General features: G+C 50.8%; 1 protein-coding gene across 1 annotated transcript in view; it reads right to left on the bottom strand.

Moving 5' to 3' along the window:
* The window catches only part of LOC144941963 (carbohydrate sulfotransferase 8-like), a 111,876-nt gene extending 94,241 nt beyond the window's left edge, over window positions 1-17,635 (bottom strand). Inside the window, exon 1 of the mRNA XM_078868524.1 lies at window positions 17,473-17,635. The gene's annotated coding sequence lies outside the window, so the exon portion shown is untranslated. The remainder of the gene's footprint in view (window positions 1-17,472) is intronic.
* Window positions 17,636-18,819: the final 1,184 nt, after the last annotated feature.

Raw genomic sequence — 18,819 nt, 5'->3', positions numbered from 1 at the left:
GCCACCCCTCGCCCCCTCCTCCTCGCCTCCCCCCCCTTCCACTCGCCGCCACCCCCTCGCCCCCTCCTCCTCGCCGCCTCCTCCACCCTCTCACTCTCTCTCTTACCCACCCACACATCCATCCACCAACCCTCCCTCCCTCCCATCCATCCACCAACCCTCTCTCCCATCCATCCACCCCCCTATCCCTCCATCCCCCCCTCACATACACCCACCCCTCCCATGTGGGTGTGTCACAGCGACTCCTGGTCAATTTCCAATCTGGCTAAGCTAAATAATTAAACAGTGGCTCGTGCACTGCAGGCTACACGTGGTGCGTTTTAACTCCGTGCCTCGCTCTGTACGCACGACCACGGACAGGACGCGCTCGTTCGTTCGTTCATCCATCGAATAATCATCTTTCTCACGTCCAGTACCGCGGCATGCGCCAGATTGATGTGTGGACTAGGCTTCTTAAGTCAGTGATTAAAATTCCACATTCCTGTGCCGAGGACCTGTTCAACATTGGACAATCGACGTTGATTTGGCGCAGCCCTCATTGTGTCGCCTCTCCCGAAGCACGGCGGGTCGAGTGAATCCAGGTTCGGTAGTCAACTCATCCGCTGATACCAACCACGAAACACGTTGAGCTACATAGCACTTTTACTGGTAGGAACCACCTGGTTCCACCAGCCCACATGGGATTATTGTGTCCGTCCGTCGTGCATCCAAAAATGGGAGGGGTCGGGCTGGGTGGAGAGGGGAGGGTGGGGAGGGGCTGGGTGGGGAGGGTAGGGAGGGGCTGGGTGGGGGGTGGGAGGGGTGGGGCTGGGTGGGGAGGGGCTGATCACCCCGTGGTGCCCTTATAAAACTCAACGTTTAACCTACTCACGCCGGTTTGTGCCCGCCCTCACAGTCGGCCATATTTGCGGAATACACCACGCCGCCGGTGACCCTGGCCATTGACCGAGCAACCCAACGTTCCTACCAGCTCCCTCCGCAGGAATGTGTTTCAGAAGCCACCTGGCCACGAAATGGCTCATTGCGTGGACATTCATATCAGCCGAACACTGTAAACGAACGACGTTGCTTCTAAACGTGGAGGGGGGAAAACCGGACCCGGAGAAAAATCCACGCGACCACGGGGAGAGAGAGAGAGACGCACAAACTCCAAATATACAGCAGCAGGCGTCAGGGTCGGGATCGAAACCACGACCTCCTGCATACACAGCACACACGCCAAGTGCTGCGTGCTTGGACTGCGACGCTGATAAGAGACGGGGGGCAGGCAGGGAAACTAAAAAAAAGACTGAATCCGTGTGTGGGCGGTGCTCTCGCTTTGACCCCCCCCCCCCTCTTGCGTGTGCGATTTCTCTGGGCGCCTCCGGTTTCATTCCCACACGAATCCAAACGCTCGTGAATGGAATTGGCCCAACGTCCCAATTTTTCAGCGGACTCCTGAATTTGAATCTCAGGTCTCGGGGAGGGTTTGGTAATAAAGTGGGGGGTGGGGGAGGGGATGAACACGCACGAGAGTTAGTCACGGCGTGGAGACGGAGTAACGAAATGAGCTCACGTGTAGGAGCGAGATGGATTGTTTTCGTTGCAGTATCGTGAGCGGTGACCTTGGGCAGACCTTTATCCAGCAGTGGATCGATCACGGCTCATGATTATTAGTAGCAGTATTACTACCGAGCTAACGCATCCGAGTTTACGACTCAAACTTGAACACAGAGCAGTCTGATTGCGGTTGGCAATATCCCATCGGCCTACGTTGTGGACAGGCACCTGGTCAGTCGCCTTCGTATCACTCCGCTATCGCTACTACCATGGTCACTGTGACCGTGAACTTGACACGTCGATTCATCTCCCACGTTGCTGACTCGGACTCTACTACACCGACTGCTTCGTCTCATCCACACTTCGTTCAAACCACCACGCTGCAGGTCGCAAGGACGCAAAACACCCACTAACCCCACCACTCACGCACACTCGCCAACTCACCCACACACTCACCAACTCACGTACACACTCACCAACTCACTCACCAACTCACCCACACGCTCACCAACTCACGCACACACTCACCGACTCACCCACACATCCACACACTCATCCGCTTGCCAGCTCACCGCACTGCAAGCTACAACACTTATCATTCTAACCACTCACCCACACGCTCACCAACTCACTCACCCGCTCACTCACCCGCTCACTCACCACACCGCACCGCAGGTCACAACACTTATCATTCCAACCACTCACCCACACGCTCACCAGCTCACTCACCCGCTCACCAGCTCACTCACCCGCTCACCAGCTCGCTCGCTCACTCACCGCACCGCTGGTCACAACACTTCTCACTCTGCTTGTTCCCTCGCACGGCTCCACTTTATAAGTTTCATCTCCGAGCACTATCATCATCATTTCTTTATCGCCTTGTTCTTATCATAAATGACCTTAGCGCAATTCGAGAAACGTATTTACCTCTTCATCAATTGTAACTTTTATAAAAAGCGCCGTTTGTTGTTGGCCGCTCGGAGATTTTAGGCGCTTGGGCCATGTGTTCAGCCACCGTGATATTTTTTTTTATATAAACTCATAATAATACTAATCTGCAATGCTGGAACACAGGCACACGGCCGCGTTCTGCCAGGTGGAATGAACGTTATTGTGCGTGGAGGAATTCTCTTTGGAAATAAAACAACAGCACTTCGCCCAGGATCCCCCAACCACCCCGGTCCTCGTAACCACCGCCCCACCAACACCAGCACGCTCCGTCTTTCCGCGTTCACCAATTTACTCCTCCCCCATTCAAATGCAAATTAAATCGCTCCACGCTGCACGCGCCCAGTGATTGTTAAACACATTCCTGCGGAGGGAGCTGGTAGTAACGTTGGCTTGCTCGGTCAATGGCCAGGGTCAACGGCGGCGTGGTGTATTCCGCAAATATGCCCGACTGTGAGGGTGGGCACAAGCCGGCGTGAGTAGGTTAAACGTTGAGTTTTATAAGGGCACCACGGGGTGACCAGCCCCTCCCCACCCAGCCCCACCCCTCCCACCTCCCACCCAGCTCCACCCTCCCCACCCAGCCCCTCCCTACCCTCCCCACCCAGCCTCTCCCCACCCTCCCCTCTTCACCCAGCCCCACTCCTCCTATTTTTTGATGCACGACGGACGGACAAAATAATCCCCTGTGGGCTGGTGGAACCAGGTGGTTCCTACCAGTAACAGAGACGTATGTATGTTGAACTTCTTTCGCACCGTACGTTTAGCCGCTGTGTAAATCCCAATATATATTTTTAAACGTTAGCATTGGCTCAAATGTCATAGGTACATACGGACAAATCTGTATCATAAGTCACTACACAGATCCTGACCGCCTGCATTTGGTGGACAGTTACATATGACAAGTCTTTTTTCCCCTTTTCCCCCAATTGTATTACAGGGTCGTAAGATGAAGAAATTCTCATTCAGAATCCGACGACTGCGGTGCATCACCCTGTGGCAAAGAATGCTTCTAGAATATGATCCCATAGAACTAATTCTGACATCAAATCGGCAGACGTCTTTATCCATATCAGGTGGGCCCAACTGTATTTGTATATACACGCTAAAAAAAATCATCATATGCCAATCAAACCCAGCATGTTTTCATTCTAAGAGCTGGAATAAGCCAATTTCACTGAAAACTCAAATGGAACGTGATGGGGTTTCTTTGTACGCAGTCATTGGCGGCTGTGTTCGCCCCATCATCTCACGACACCTGCGAAGCCAGTTTAATCACAACTCACGCGGTATACATCTATGGGTCTCTGCGCGAGTTTATGCATCTCCACGTAAATCTATGAGTGTCTGTATTGGTCTATCTATATCGATGGCCCTCTCTCTGTGTGAGCGTGTGGATCTCCGATTTAAGCCATTGCTGGCCGGCTCTGTGGCCATGTACGTACGTACGTTGAACTTCTTTTGCACCGTACGTAGCAAACTTTGCTAATCGGAGGTGCGGGGGAAGGACAACACACCGATGATCTCGCAACCTGAGCGCTCGGCTTAATCACGGACAACTGACCCGTGGAACTCGCCACGTTGCCGACTGCTTCGTCTGGATCTCGCTGTGCCAGCCCAAGATGTGCCCCACCCGCCTGAGCACCATGGCCACCTCTTCAGTGCAGCGGACGCGAGAATAGCAATCGCCCTTTTTAAACGAAGTGGTCTGGAGCGGTCGAGAATGCCGCATTTATGGCCGGGGCGGGGGGGAGGGGGCGATGAGAGGTTAATGAGAGGAAGTGGCCCTTCATAAAAAAGGCAATTGACCGAGTGCAGTACGAGCGACGAAAGGCGGGCAGTAAATTGACTTGAACTTTTAACAAGACCACAGCTCTCGCGATGTAACGTGACGGATACGAGAGTTGCATTGCCATCGGTAAGAAGCTCAGAGGGAGACAGAGAGAGAGAGAACAAACCCCAACGCGAAACGTTGCGCCGTCGGCTTGGCGTGACATCTGCAGCTCGCGTAGTGGAGCCACGTGTGGCAGGGAGCGTGTGGCAGGGAGCAGCAGCCACCATGGCAGCAGGCGTCGGCTGTGCTAGCGGGGCTGCTATAGATGCATAACGATTTAGCAATTTGCGTCGCTTCTGGATCCAACCCGTGGAATGAAACTCAATATCTTTCGAGTCGTATAAACGGCTCATTTTCCGTGGGCGGATCATCCGAGACAAACCGTGCTTGCGACAATATGTGTATATAGCAGAGGTGTGGACTCGAGTCATGTGACTTGGACTCGAGTCAGACTCGAGTCATGAATTTGATGACTTGCGACTCGACTTGGACTTGCATAACAATGACTTTGTCCCACCTATGAGATGTGGACTCGAGTCATGTGACTTGGACTCGAGTCAGACTCGAGTCATGAATTTGATGACTTGCGACTCGACTTGGACTTGCATAACAATGACTTTGTCCCACCTCTGGTATATAGTATTATATCGTGTGTGTGTGTGTGTTATAAATATGGGGGCTGGTTTCATTTTGAGTCGTTCTCCACTCGTCGACGGATTGGTGACTCGGTGGTCAAGTGGCCGCAGAAAACGTCGCCAAAGTGCAGTGATTACTTGCGGAAGCAACAACGTTTGGAATTACTTGCATGTGTTGTGAAGTATCCGTGATGTGTGTGTAATCGAGAGGTTGGCTGCATGGTATAAGACACGGGGTCTCGGTAACCTTTCAATCCTCTCGAGGCAGCTACGATCATCGCAGTGATTTAACTAACCCCCCCCCCCGCCCTTCTCGCCTAAATATTGGATAGAATCGCGACCGTGAATCGTGACAATGCATTGGATTGCCGGGGGTAGAGGGCGGAATTGTTACACCTCCATGAGCTAATAAACCATTCACCCAGCAGACAAACCGAAGCGGCCAAGCAACACCGAACAAAACTATCATCAATCATCGAATCATGTACCCAGCCACCGTGAGACGAAAGAAGCTTCGTACAATTTCGCCTCCCTTCACCTGCCACTCGCACAGGTGACGGGGTAGATGACAATCGTGCACAGGTGGAACTCTGCACTCGGCCTCTCTCGAAGGTGGTGGAGTGGTGGTGCAGCGGTTAGCGCACTTCGCCGTGCGGACTCGACTCCCAGCCAGGGCCGTGACATCAGTGGGCGAGCGATGTCGCTGATACAGTCCGATGGGCCCTTTCCGTACACAAAGCTGCACTGAACTGGCGTGGTGAAGTATGGTAAAAAAAATCCCCAGTAGTGGATTGACAACAAAAACTCTAAATTATTGTTCAATATTAATGCAATCTCAATTAGGACCTAGTCTCACTTTAAAGAGGGCTTTCAAGTGTGCTCGTGTCAATACAATATACCACAATGAAAGAGTTTTCAGTGCAATTAGTTTGTTTTTATTCACATCGTTTATAGGGTATAATTTACACTACAGAAGTGGAGGAACAAACAGCTGCGATAAATTATAAATGACTAGTTTGCAATTCTCAAAGTTCCATCAAACCATTCTCTAATCTAATTATCATATATATCAACTTCTCAAAATCTATTAAAGAGTCTCAGAGGCCTGGACACATATATATATTTCACAGAACTGGCGAACCGTATTATAGACATAATAAACCGTGGAACTCGCGTAAAAAAGATTAATCGTAATCTCTAATGAGTTGTATTCGTGACCACAGCCTTACATCGCCAGAGTGATATATGTACCAGCCCTCGGCTGCTCTTCCTTCAATAAACCGTACGGACCAGCGTGGTGAAGTATGGTCAAACAACCTCCACTACTAACACGGCATGGAGAGGCCGTCGTCCAGCAGCGGATAGACAAAGGGCCATATACAGTATTTGTCATTTATATTTCTGTACGTTTAATGCGTAGCATCTAAACCTATACCCGGTGTGAATTGTGCCGCGTGAGCTATCTGATAAAGTCAATCAAAAATAGATCGCTGCAATGACTTGCTCCACTGGCCAAGCGTTCCATGTCGACCAATTTGGAGCCATTGCCAACATAGTGGCAACGATTAAGTGCTACGCATCGTCAAGCAATGATTAGATCAGGGTCAGCAGCAAAGACACCCTCCCACCACCTCAACCTCTCCCCACCCCGCCCCTCCCCCCACCATCCCACGTCCCCACTGGTGGACGAGGTCCGCCCCATCACCTATCCGTCTTGCCCGGGAGGTTGTTCGTCCATGCCTCAGCAGGTCACGCATTGCGGGTTGGTACGCACGTAAGATTGTATGTATGTTCAACTTTTTTCGCACCGTCCGTAGCAATCCGTGCGAACCGGTAGGGCTTGCCTGGCTGAAGTGGGATGAGAGGCCCCAAGACCGGTGCAGATCTCACTCGCCATTATAAACTATCAAAACTCAACTATGAACTGTTTTCTTTAATCAGGTGAGTCCCACTGAGATAAATATCGACGTGACCACAGATGATAGCTCAACGAAGTGGCTTATCATCTGTGACTAAGAGCTTTACAGCTCATCGAATTCCCCCCCGCCCACAGTATAAGTAAACATTCTCATTCTGAATAGCAGCCAATTACTCCAAACGCATGTTCAGTCTCAATGTGGAAAGAAACACCAGAGGATCGTGAGACCACGGGGAGAATCACTGGATGTCAACTCACGCGGGTTTGGCTCCCACGGCCGGCAACTCCAGCTCACGAGTACGCCCAGAGCACGTGGAGTTGGGGGGTTTCCGAATTTTTTTTTCCTGTCGCTTTGCAACGAGCGATCGTGCAGTGATTTTTTTTTCAGGATCTCAGAAAGTTTGCGTTCAAAGCAGCCAACAAACTCACCCGCGTGTGTTTCCGTCAGACATATCTCCACTCCCGTTCGACCAATTGGACGATGGCAGATTTGCCCTGGGCTACTGATACTCGGTGCTTAAAATCGTTTGAAATAATGTGCCCGAAATGGCACGGGAAAATGAATATTTATATATGCGTCACCACCATGTTCTATCGCATTTAATGAAAACATTACACGGGCTGCTAGACGCACTGCATTCTAGGACTTTTGGTTGATTTTATTGATTCTAGATTTGAAGCTTTCGTGACTGCAAGGATTCATACTCTTAGGTTTTTTTCGGTAAAGTCACGTAGGTAAAAAAATAAAAATAAAAGAATAATAAATTGATTTTTTTTTCATTTATTATTATTTTATTTTTATTGATTATATTGCCCAAATGTATAACCGAATTGTGCTCTCGGCGTCACGTCTCGAGACGATCTTTTTCCGAGCATTGTCAGTGCAGCGCGGTCCCCGCTTTTTGTTGGTGACCGGGCAAGCGTGGTTAGCGTGGCCTACCCAAAAGCTATGGAACGCCTCGCCACTTGGAATCAGGCGATCGGAGTCGGTAGATATATCTAAGTCTGCTTTGAAAACCCATCTCTTTAAAGTGGCCTTCCCTCTCAAGTTTGGTCGCTTCCCCACCCCCCCCCCCCCCCGGTTCTGTTTTGGTTTCCTGCTTGTCATGCATTTTGCGGCATTGCGATCCTAGGATGAAATGCGCATTATACATTTGAATAAGTATCACTCGTGAGATCCATTCACAGGGTATTCTAATGCGTCTAATATACATCATATACACGGTGCACGTCACATGCATTATACACTACGCAGCGCTGTTCAAAATGCATTTTATACGTAACGCTCACTTCGCGGATTTCGCGGAGTGACACCGCGCTTGTGATATATTTGTTATCGATACATCATGCCGTCTGCGTTGTGTCTACGTATGCCAGCGCACGATCTCCCCTCCCCCTGCCCACACTTTGCCCGCTGCTGGTGCAACCCGGCAGCGAGGACTTGTTTAAAGAGGGACAAGTAAGGAATCGGGGGGGGGGAGGGGGCGAGAGGGTGGTGGGAGCACGTCAGAGTCAATGTTAACCGAATTTTAAACAAACACCAGCAACCGCGCACGTGTCTTTCGGATGCGACCATCCGTCCAGCCAGCCAGCCAAAGTTTTACATATTATTTGATGATAAAGCAGGACGAGCCCATGGTGAACTTCTTTCACACCGTACGTAGCCAACCGTGCTATGAGAATGGGCCCTAACACCCATTGTTTAATGGAACAGAGGAATTTAGATGGGGGAGGTGGAGAGCTCACCCCCCCCCCGCCTCGCCACCCTCCCCCCCACACGCTCCCTCCCCCCACCACACTACGAGGCTGTGCCCCGCTCCGTGACATTGGATGAAGTCTGTCTATTTAAGCCTGAGTTGTGGGTCTGAGAAAACTCTCTGGCTATCTCCTCGGCAGGTTGCTTCAAGTAGAACTGTGCCCCCAACCCCCAAGCAGCCATCCCCTGGCACTGAATTGCGCCGAGTTTGAAAACAAAGAAATAAAAAAAACCCGCACGGAAATTGGCTTTTACAAAATCGCCATGCGGGGAGGGCTGGCTGAGGTTTTGAAGCCGACGGGGGAGCAGGTCACAGCAATTGACGTGCCCGTCCGGGATCGATCACCGATCCAAATACCCACCAGCCGAGACATCGAAACTCGCGGGGAGAATCTCTCCTCACCCCATCCTCCCCCCACGCGAAATGCAGCCTGGATCTCGTCCGATCTCGGAAGCTAAAGCTGGATTGTTTTGAGCCTCGCGCGTGCTTAGATGGGCGATCGTCGCGCGCTAAACAGATTGTCACGGACATCTGTGACCAGAAAAAAAAGTGGATTTATAGCTCACCGGATACCACCGGTACAAATCCTAATTCCGCTTCTGACCATGCCGTGCACGGTTGCGTGCATTGGAGAAAAATAAAAAAAATTAACCCGTAAAAACAAAGTTTTTCACTATAAATCCTTTATATGCGTGGCGGCTAGAGTCCTCTCGTCCTCTGGCTAGAGATGGCTGCCACCTATGGGTCAGATGATTGCATGCAACCATTAAGCAATTGGTAATTAAATATAATATTTTTGTCCTAAAAAGTGTAAAATTTAGGAAAAAATTTTCACGAAAAGTAATTGTCACGCACAACGAGTCTGTGTGGAAAATGTCAGCTCGATTGGATCACGGGAAGTGGGTTAAAAAACGACCGAAAGATTTGCACGGTCGTAAGCAAGCAAGCAAGCGCGCAAGTGAACTTAATATAAAGGATTTCAAAAGGGTACACAATGCTGTTGAACTTCTTTCGCATCGTACGTAGCCAACCGCGATGATATGGAGGTGCTCATGCTGCACTCGAGGTAGTGTTTGCAACTACGCTGAAGCCTCTCCCGCCGTGGTGGCCACGCAGCACAATCGCGCGGCAATGGCTCAGATAATAAAAGTTGCGAACGTGTCCTAGACAGTAAACAATAATAAATAATTCTAGATTTGAAGCTTTCGTGACTGCAAGCATTCATATTCTTAGGTTTGTTTCGGTAAATTCACGTAGGTAAAACATTTAAATTAATAAAAGTAAAATAAAATAAAAATCACGACGTTTCGGAGGCAACACAAGCTTCCGTCTTCAGGTGGAACTGTCACAGCTGTAGCTATCGTGCTGTGACAGTTCCACCTGAAGACGGAAGCTTGTGTTGCCTCCGAAACGTCGTGATTTTTATTTTATTTTTATTTTACTTTTATTAATTTAAATGTTTTACCTAGGTGACGTTACCGAAAAAAAATCTAAGAATAATAATAAATAATGAAAGTAATATGGGGTGGGGGACGGGGTGTTGTTGGCGAAAGTGAAACAATGACAACACAAGGAACGCTTTGTTCTGGCTCTCGGAGGCAGAACCTCCTTCGTCTGATAAATAATGCACAGTCTGGAAACCACGTGCGACGCTGATGCAATTCGAAGGCACAACGTGGAAGGGGCTCAGAACTCGACGCTTGTTGTTATGTGGCGAACACGCTGATCTGGGTACCCGCCCACCTGAGTTTGAGTCCCCGACGATGGATTAACATCGGCGTGATGAGTGACAGGCGAAGCGAACCGGCGCAGGAATCCCCTCCCCTCGCCTCCCACCGCTCACCGGCGTGGCTAGGAGATGTTAACTCCCTCGCCTGGTATGCAGGAAGTCGTAGGTTCGATCCCGACCCTGAAGCCTGCTGCTGTCTATTTAGAGTCTGCGTGTTTCTCTCTCTCTCTGTCTCTCTCTTCCCGTAGTCGCGTGGATTTTTCTTCCGGTCCTCCGGTTTTCCCCTCCACATTTAGAATCGACGTCACGCGTTAAGAGCATTCGGCAACTGCCGTGAATGTCCCCGTTATGATAAGCCACTTCGTTGAGTTATGTCACAGCCAGGTCGCTTTCTGAAAAAAAGCTACATAACTCAGTGGGGCCTCATCCTGGTAAAATGTAATAATTTTTTATTTTTATTTAGTTTAATTATCACGCGTCCGTCGCCCGCACCGCACCACGGCCGCGCATCATATGAGAGCCGTGGGTGCATCCTCGGCGCTGCAACCGCGTCGAATTGTCGCGCCCAGGGCTATTCCGGCCGAGCGAATGTCCGACCGTTCCAATGAACGCGACCGTGCCGTGCAGCGACAGGCGATGCGGCGTCGGTGTGGGCGGACAGGTGTCTGTGTGTGCGTGTGTGCGTGTGCGTGTGTGCGTGTGCAAGGCTGCGTTGGATGGGTCATGTAGCCCACATGCCCAGTCACCGCATGCCTAAACAGCTTTTGTTCGGCCGGATCGAGGGGGCTAAACGGGCGCGGCACGGGCTACAGAAGAGATGGAGTGATGTGGTACAAGAGGACGTGGAGCTGAGTGGACTTGCCGATGACTGGTAGCAGCGGTGTCAAGATCGGCCTCTGTGGAGGAGGCTCGTGAAGGACGCTACTGGGCAGTTGGAGGCAGTCGCCCTCCAACAACAACGGATGGCGGAGGAGCGACACTCACAACAACGAGCGAAGCGCCGGGTGGCTAAAGCACAGCAAGTTGGTACAGTAGGGGGCACAGGTGGTTCATCAGCCACTCGTCTCAATCAGTCGACCTGTGGCATCTGGGTCTGCCCCGTGACCTCCTGCCAGCGGGCGTTCGACACTTCGCGTGGCTTCAATGTGCACACAGCCTGGCACAAGCGTCGTGGTGACGTCACCGACACATAGTGGCGAATGGCGGTTGTTGTTGTTGTGTGCGTGTGTGCGAGTGACATAGAAGTAGTCGCGTTGTAGGGGAGCGGTGGCGTAGCGGTTAGCGCCACTCTGCGCTACGAACCCGGCGACCCGGGATCGGTTCCCGCTCACGGCCAACACCGGTGACGATTATCTGAACCGGGACTGGGCCTCCGCTAGGTCGACTCAGCCTCAAATGAGTACCTGGTGCGATGTGTAAACATCGCCACTGGGGAGACAAAGGCGGTCGGGCGTGTTGCTGGCCACCCACCCCCTCGTGTACCGTTCCGGCCTTCATAGGTGCTCGCTAACAGCACTTGCCCCAACAGTCTGTTCGTGCTATACGGTGGATCTTTGTCTTTGTTGTGACAAAGAAGCAACCCAACCCCACAGTCGCCCGCTCTCCCCATGCAGGCAGATCTGGCGTGGGGCGGCACATCGCTGGCTGGCGCCCCGGATAAATTAAGAATTTAGCGCCCCTTGAAAGTACTGTAATCCTCTGGTAATAACCTCGTCGGGATGTGTGTGAGTGTGTCGTTAGTGATCCATTACGTGACGCGTGTCTGTTCTGTATGAATGAGTGTTACCTATTTGTGGGGGAGCGCTCGGAGACAGTGATTTAGCGCTGAAAGAGCCCCCGCGTCCCTGTCTCCCCCCTACGTCGACTCAGCCTTAACTGAGCACCTTAACGTCAGCACCGGGGAGAGCTGCCGTCGAGCGCGATGCCCAGCCACTCCGCACCTTTCGTGCACCCATAATAGGTGCTCGCTAACAGCGCTTGCCCCCAACAGCATACCAAGTCTACAGGGGGCATTTATTTCCGTGAATTATATTTTATATGCAAACTCCACGACGTGTTCGTACAACGTATGAAGTCTCCTGCCCTGATCATACACCCCGAATGCCGCCCCACCGCTGTTTGCACGCGTTACAAGTCGACTAGGTCAGGGGTCGGCAACCAAAATAACAAGAAGAGCCATTTCTTTCCAATTCGGTACAACATTCAGTATTTCAAGAGCCGCAATGCATCTGAGTACATACTGTACATACGTACATATCGTCAAGAAGCAGCCCGTAAAGAGCCGCATGCGGCTCCGGAGCCGTAGGTTGCCGACCCCTGGACTAGGTGAACGCAGCATCATCACCAGCGCGACGTTGTCTGCCTCGCCTGGTATGCAGGAGGTCGTGGGTTCGATGCCGACTCCGACGCCTGTTGACTATGTGGAGTCTGCGGGTTCTCTCTCTCTCCCCGTGGTCGCGTGGATTTTTCTCGGGGTCCCCTCCTGTTCTTCCCTCCACATTAAGAATGAGGCGTTTAGAGCATCTGGCTGCGATACATTTCCACGCGACGATTCGCCACCTCGTTGAGCGATCACGTGTTTAGTGTGCTGTCCGTCCGCCGCACATCCGATGAGCACTGTTGGCTACGTACGGCGCGAAACAAGTTCAACATACGCACATACATCATTTGTGGCCGGGCCGCTTCTGTAAATGTACGCTACCTGGTAAACAACAATCATCATCATCAGCAGCAGCAGCAGCAGCAGCCATTGCCTCTTCACTGCTAGACGACGGCCTCCTCCCCGTGCCATCGCCATCCCCACGGTTCATCGCTGACCGCTACCAATCCGTCTTCTCGCTCTTGCGAATTGACGCGATGCTCGTCCCTCTCGGACCCTCTGTTCTACCTTCATACCGGCTATAAATAAAGGCAATGCTTATTTATATCCAGTAGCAAAGTGCCTTGCGGCAATTTTGGTCCAAAAATAAATCCACGTTCCGCTGGAAACGTCGATACTCTTTGCTCTCTTATACAAAAGACATTCCCGTTTTATTTTTTTACATATATAATTATATATTCTACAATATATCTCTTTTTTTTATTTCACTTGTTATTTATTGTAGGAGATCGCTGAAGCAGCAACTGTTCCATTTATATTAATGCACCGTGTATATTCTGGTTGGTGAAATTCTCGCCACGAGCAGTAGCAGCAGCAGCGATGATACCTGCTGTTGCGAGGCGTTCAAGTGACATCAATTGCACCAACATTCCACGTGGGTCCTCTCCCACTTCATCACATTTTTAAAGCGCCGCGTACGAGGGATTACCGCATTCTCCGTGTTATAAGCCCCATCCGGATAAGTAAGGGGCACCCGGGACGTGTTGTGCCCGGTGTTCAACATTCGTAAAAGAAAAGAGTGGTATTTTGATCGGATGGACCATTGAGTTGGTGGCTCATATCTTGTTTACGGCCAAAAGCCAGAAGTGGAAATTCCACATTCACATGCCGGGGGAGAGTATCTTCCATAGTGTTGTTGACATCCTCACAAAATGGTACTCATTAAATGTCAATAAAGTTATACAAATCGGGTAGGGGGGGATAGTGAAGGTATAATCTGGAGAATGCCGGTCCGAGTCTCAATTTAAAGTGAAGTTTGTTGCGGGATAGTTTATTTTCTTACTTCACAAAAGCGCCGCATTCCTTTGATCATGCGCTATTAATGACGCCTCATCCCTAGAAGTCAAAGTGATAAAAAAAAATAGACTTCAATTTATGCGCCATGCATTCGTAAATTAAACGGCCATTCTTCTTCTTCCTTCAACTCTGTGCACGTGTTACCGCGTGACCTTATCAAATCTGGATTTATAGCAAGGGTGGATGCTGGGTATAGTTGGGAGGCGAATGCACACGTGGGTTATTTGATAACTGCACATATAACATAATAATATATAATCACAACCAGGGTTTCATTTCCCATGGAACACTTTCAGGACCCCACCCCCCGCCCCAGCTACTGACTTCCAAATTACTGAACGGGGTGGGAGTGGGGGCAATGTTCCACGGGCAGCTCCGGCATAAATTAAGCCCCGATCAATGAACGATATGCGGGCAATGTTGATGTCCACGACGACGATATTGCAAGCAGGCAGGCACATTTATATCAGGCATGGTGCTTTTACAGAACAGACACGACAAACGCCTTTCTAATAAAACGTAAATCAACAGCCTTTAACCGACACATTGGTAGCGAAACCTCCGTACACCGTGTTCGTGATGGCTTGATCATACTGGACCATCCTGGACCATACTGGACCCAGCTGGACTATGCTGGACCATATTTCTTCGCGTCGGTCAGATTATTGGCCAAGATTCAGACTCGGGTGACCGGATTCAGAGAGCAGTGCCACCAATTTCTGCGCCTGATTAGTTTTCGATCCTCCGGGATGGCTGGCCACCAGGTCTTGCCAGATGTTTTAGACGTCGGGCGTCGAGGTGTGGTCAGGAGGAGATAGCGGTGTCATCCCCTCGTACACTGCGTGGTTAGATTCCCCCACCTCCGTATTATTGCTACTACACTTGTTTCACCCAGGAAAGCCTCACTGAATCTAAACTCTTATTTCTAAACTAAACTATACTTTTTTTTTACCAGGTCAGGTCCACTGAGCTATGCAGCTAATTTTCAGAAGCGACCTGGCCATTAACGATAGCTCAACGAAATGGCTTATCACGTGGACATTTATAGCAGCCAAATACTCCTACTAAGTTTTTGCAGTCGGGAGGCGAAGCTAAAAGTATAATCCCAATTCACGAATTTATTGGGATATTTGACCAATACCAATTACAATGAGGTAAATGTTTATATATGTAGACGAAAAAAATTAGCTATGGGAAGAAACCTGAGCACGCGGAAGGCATCTATACAGACAAACAGGGCCTTAAACCCACGCCCACCACATGGAACCTCTGAGGTTCTAACCCCGTTGAGCTACGCAGGCTCCCCTCTCCTCCGTGAAACCAAAAACTCTCATCTCGAATGGAATTGGCCAAACACCTCCCCAATGCAGGAGCCTAGCCGACAAAAAGTATTGAGACTCGGCTAGGCCTTGTTTGGACGGAGAGTTGATATGATCGCGGTTCACAGGAACCGATTTGCCATCGCATTGTTTTTTTTATTTTACTATTTTTTATTTTACCAGGTAAGGCCCACTGAGCTATATAGCTCTTTTTCAGAAGCGGACCTGGATATTACAAATGATAGCTCAACGAAGTGGCTTGTATTACGTGGGGATTCAAAGCAGCAGCCAAATACTCTAAAGACACGATTCTAAATGTGGAGGTAAAAACCGGATGACCGGGATAAAAATCCACGCGACCGCGGGGAGAATTTGCAAACTCCAAATTTACAGGCGTCAGGATCGGGATCGAACCCACGACCTCCTGTATACCAGGCGAGGGAGATAACATCACGTACCCAGAAACAAATCAGACTCCCACACCACCTCCCCTGGGCATTCGTGATTAAGATTAACACATAACCATTAGCGCCAGGTTATCCGAATTAAATCAGGCTCATTATGCGGCGCGATGGAGCGGTGGCGGAGTGGTTAGCACATCGCTGTCACGAATTCGACGACCTCAGTTCGATTTTCGATCAAGAAATTTAAAATCAAGCCGCACTGACCAGCGCGGTAAAGTATGGTGAGCGGAATCTTATAACCGACACGCCGAGGGGGTAAACCCGCATACAGCAACGAATTGACGATCGGGCTATGCGTGTTGCGCTATTGAGGATCATTCTGTGTAATAATAAATCGACCCACGCCCCAGACCGGCCCACTTGTTTCAGTGTATTCGGGATTGCGTTTGCGCTGGCAGTACCCATCGTCTAGACTCGAGGTAGTGCCCTCACCACCAACACTCGGTAACCCTACGAGTGTTTGTTGAATACGCCTGCCACTGCCGATGAGACTCGGCCGATCGAAACCGCCCCGGAGTGAGTTCGCTTGCTGAGCCCAATTCCGCCGAGTAACATCAGTCGACAAGACCGCTAGGCCAACTGAGTGTCAAACGAGGATTAAAAAAAAAACAAATCCCAATTATATTATACAGTGAGATTAATAATGCGGGCTGATTTAATTTATATCGGATTGGCCACGCGCGCAAAGATTGCACGGTTATGCAGTTGCAGGCGGCGCTCTCTCTCTCGAGGTGTGTGACTTTCTCGAGGAAATAGCTACAGCGCTTCTGGGAGCAAACACGTGGAAGGTCCCGCCTGGTGATTGCGGGCTGATGCGTGGCGGCTTTCTCGGCTTCTTTTTCTCGCACTGACATCGACACGAGAGGGGACGGGCGAGGGAGAGGCGCGATCTTTGGATCGAGAGAGTTTCCGAGGGCTTCGGTTTTTCGCCCGTGTGCCCGCCCGACGGAGATGCGTGCGCCAGCGAGGGAGAGAGGGAGGGACGGGGGAGCGATTTCGATCGATGTCATTAATCGGAATACGGTAAATCCTAATTCAATCGGAGTTGCTCGCGAATGAAAAATATCGCGTGCGGAGTTCACGCTCGCGTCACCGTTGCGAGCCCCCTCCCTCGGGGTGTCGGCGAGTACAACAATTAATACGCAGACAAATATCCCCCGCAAAGCCTTGGCACACTTTCTAGGGCAAGTGCTGTTGGCGAGAACCGACGAAGCCCGGCACGGCGCAACGGATGTTTACACCCCACAGCAGCCACTCACTTGAGGCTGAGATCGGTTCGGACAATCGTCGCTGGCGTTGTCCGTGAGCTGGAATCGAACTCGCGTGACCGGGTGGCGCAGCGCAGCGCGCTAACCGATGCGCCCACCGCTCCCCACAAATCACAACACGCGCTTGCCAAACCCCAGTGGGCGATATGATCAAGTCAGCTGTGTTGTTATGATGATGATGATGGTGGCGATGGTGACGGGTGCGTCGACGGCGAGGGTGGTGGTGGTGGTGGTGATAATGACGATTATGATGTTTGCAACACTGAACGCGTATCACTTTGCAAGACGAGGTAACCACGGCCGCGGTTGCGCCGCTATTGCCCAGACGCGGCAGCTGATGGATCCGACGCGAACGCCCGGCGTGCTCTCCCTCGAGCGCGCTCACCTTGGGCGGAGCGCAGGAGAAGCGGTGCGCGACGCTGCGACGGCTGCGAGGAAGAGGCACTGCGCAGCGGAGTGGCTCGCAGCTTAACCACCACAACCACCCTCACCGCCCCCACCTCCCTCCCTCTCTCATCTCTCTCCCCTCCCCTCCACTTTTTTCTCTCTCTCTCTCTCTCTCCTCTCACTCTCTCGCTCTCTCCTTGCGCGCGCACACACACAGACAACACACAGACACATGCACACACACTCCCTCCCTACCGCTCCACTTACTCCGTCCTATATCCCACGGAGAAATCGTTCTGCTCTTTTATATCCACTCCCAGCCAGCCTGCTCCCTCCCTCCCTCCATCCCACATCCTCTCTCCCTCCCTACATCCCACATCCTCCCCCATATCTCTCCCTCCCTCCCTTACTCCCTCCCTCTGTTCTATCCCCTTCCCTATCCCTCTCCCGCCCTCTCCCTCCCTCTCTCCTCGCACAACCCACGCATCACTCGCGTTATCCTACACTCTGCCGTGTCCTGCGATGCACCTCCAGGTGGATATTGTCTCATCAGCTCGGCCTAACAGCCCTGGCTACATGTTTCTGGGATCTGGTTTTCTGGCAACAAATGAATTGGCTTCCGCTACCTATCTCGACACCCAAATGTAAATTCTAATTTCACTCTATCGGTCTATTGATTGGTTGCCCTTTTGTCAATTCACTCCTGGATGATGGTCTCCTCCACGCCGTGTGGGTAACGTCTTTTTGTTCTGGTTCACCACACTGCATCACCACGCTGGGCTGGGCGAGTTGGTGAAGGTATCGCACACGACCTGGGCAGAAATCACCGCTGATGTTGAGAATCGAACTCAGATGGTCCAGTCCAGGGCTTGGCAACCTGCGGCACATTAAGGACTGCTTCGTGTCGGTGTTTATTGAGGACTATCGTGCAATGCGGCTCTGGAAATGTATATATATATTTAACAAATTCCAAAAAAAATCTCTGTTCTTGTTATGTTGGTTCCCAACCCCCTGGTGGGTTCTATCAGCACGCCAGTGCGCTAATAACTGCGCCACATCTCAGCAGATGGACTGAGGTTAACCATCATTTGCGTGTTTTTTTTTAAAGTCAGTTTTAACCTCCCGTGTCTCATCAACAGTTAAGGCGTCTTCCATGTTGCTCGTTACCGGTTATTGTTGGTGAGAGCACTCCCTCTAAATGACGGGGCCCAGATGACAAAAAAATAGAACACAATAAAAAATTTCCAATCCGGATCCGCGATTGAATGCTACCGCTGCTGCTGAGTAGATTTACAATAATGGAGGTATATTTATTAATGCATTTAATTACCCAGAATGCTCTACC

Source organism: Lampetra fluviatilis, chromosome 26 (assembly GCF_964198595.1).
Source record: "Lampetra fluviatilis chromosome 26, kcLamFluv1.1, whole genome shotgun sequence".
NCBI lineage: Eukaryota > Metazoa > Chordata > Hyperoartia > Petromyzontiformes > Petromyzontidae > Lampetra > Lampetra fluviatilis.
This window is presented reverse-complemented; position numbering and strand designations above follow the sequence as displayed.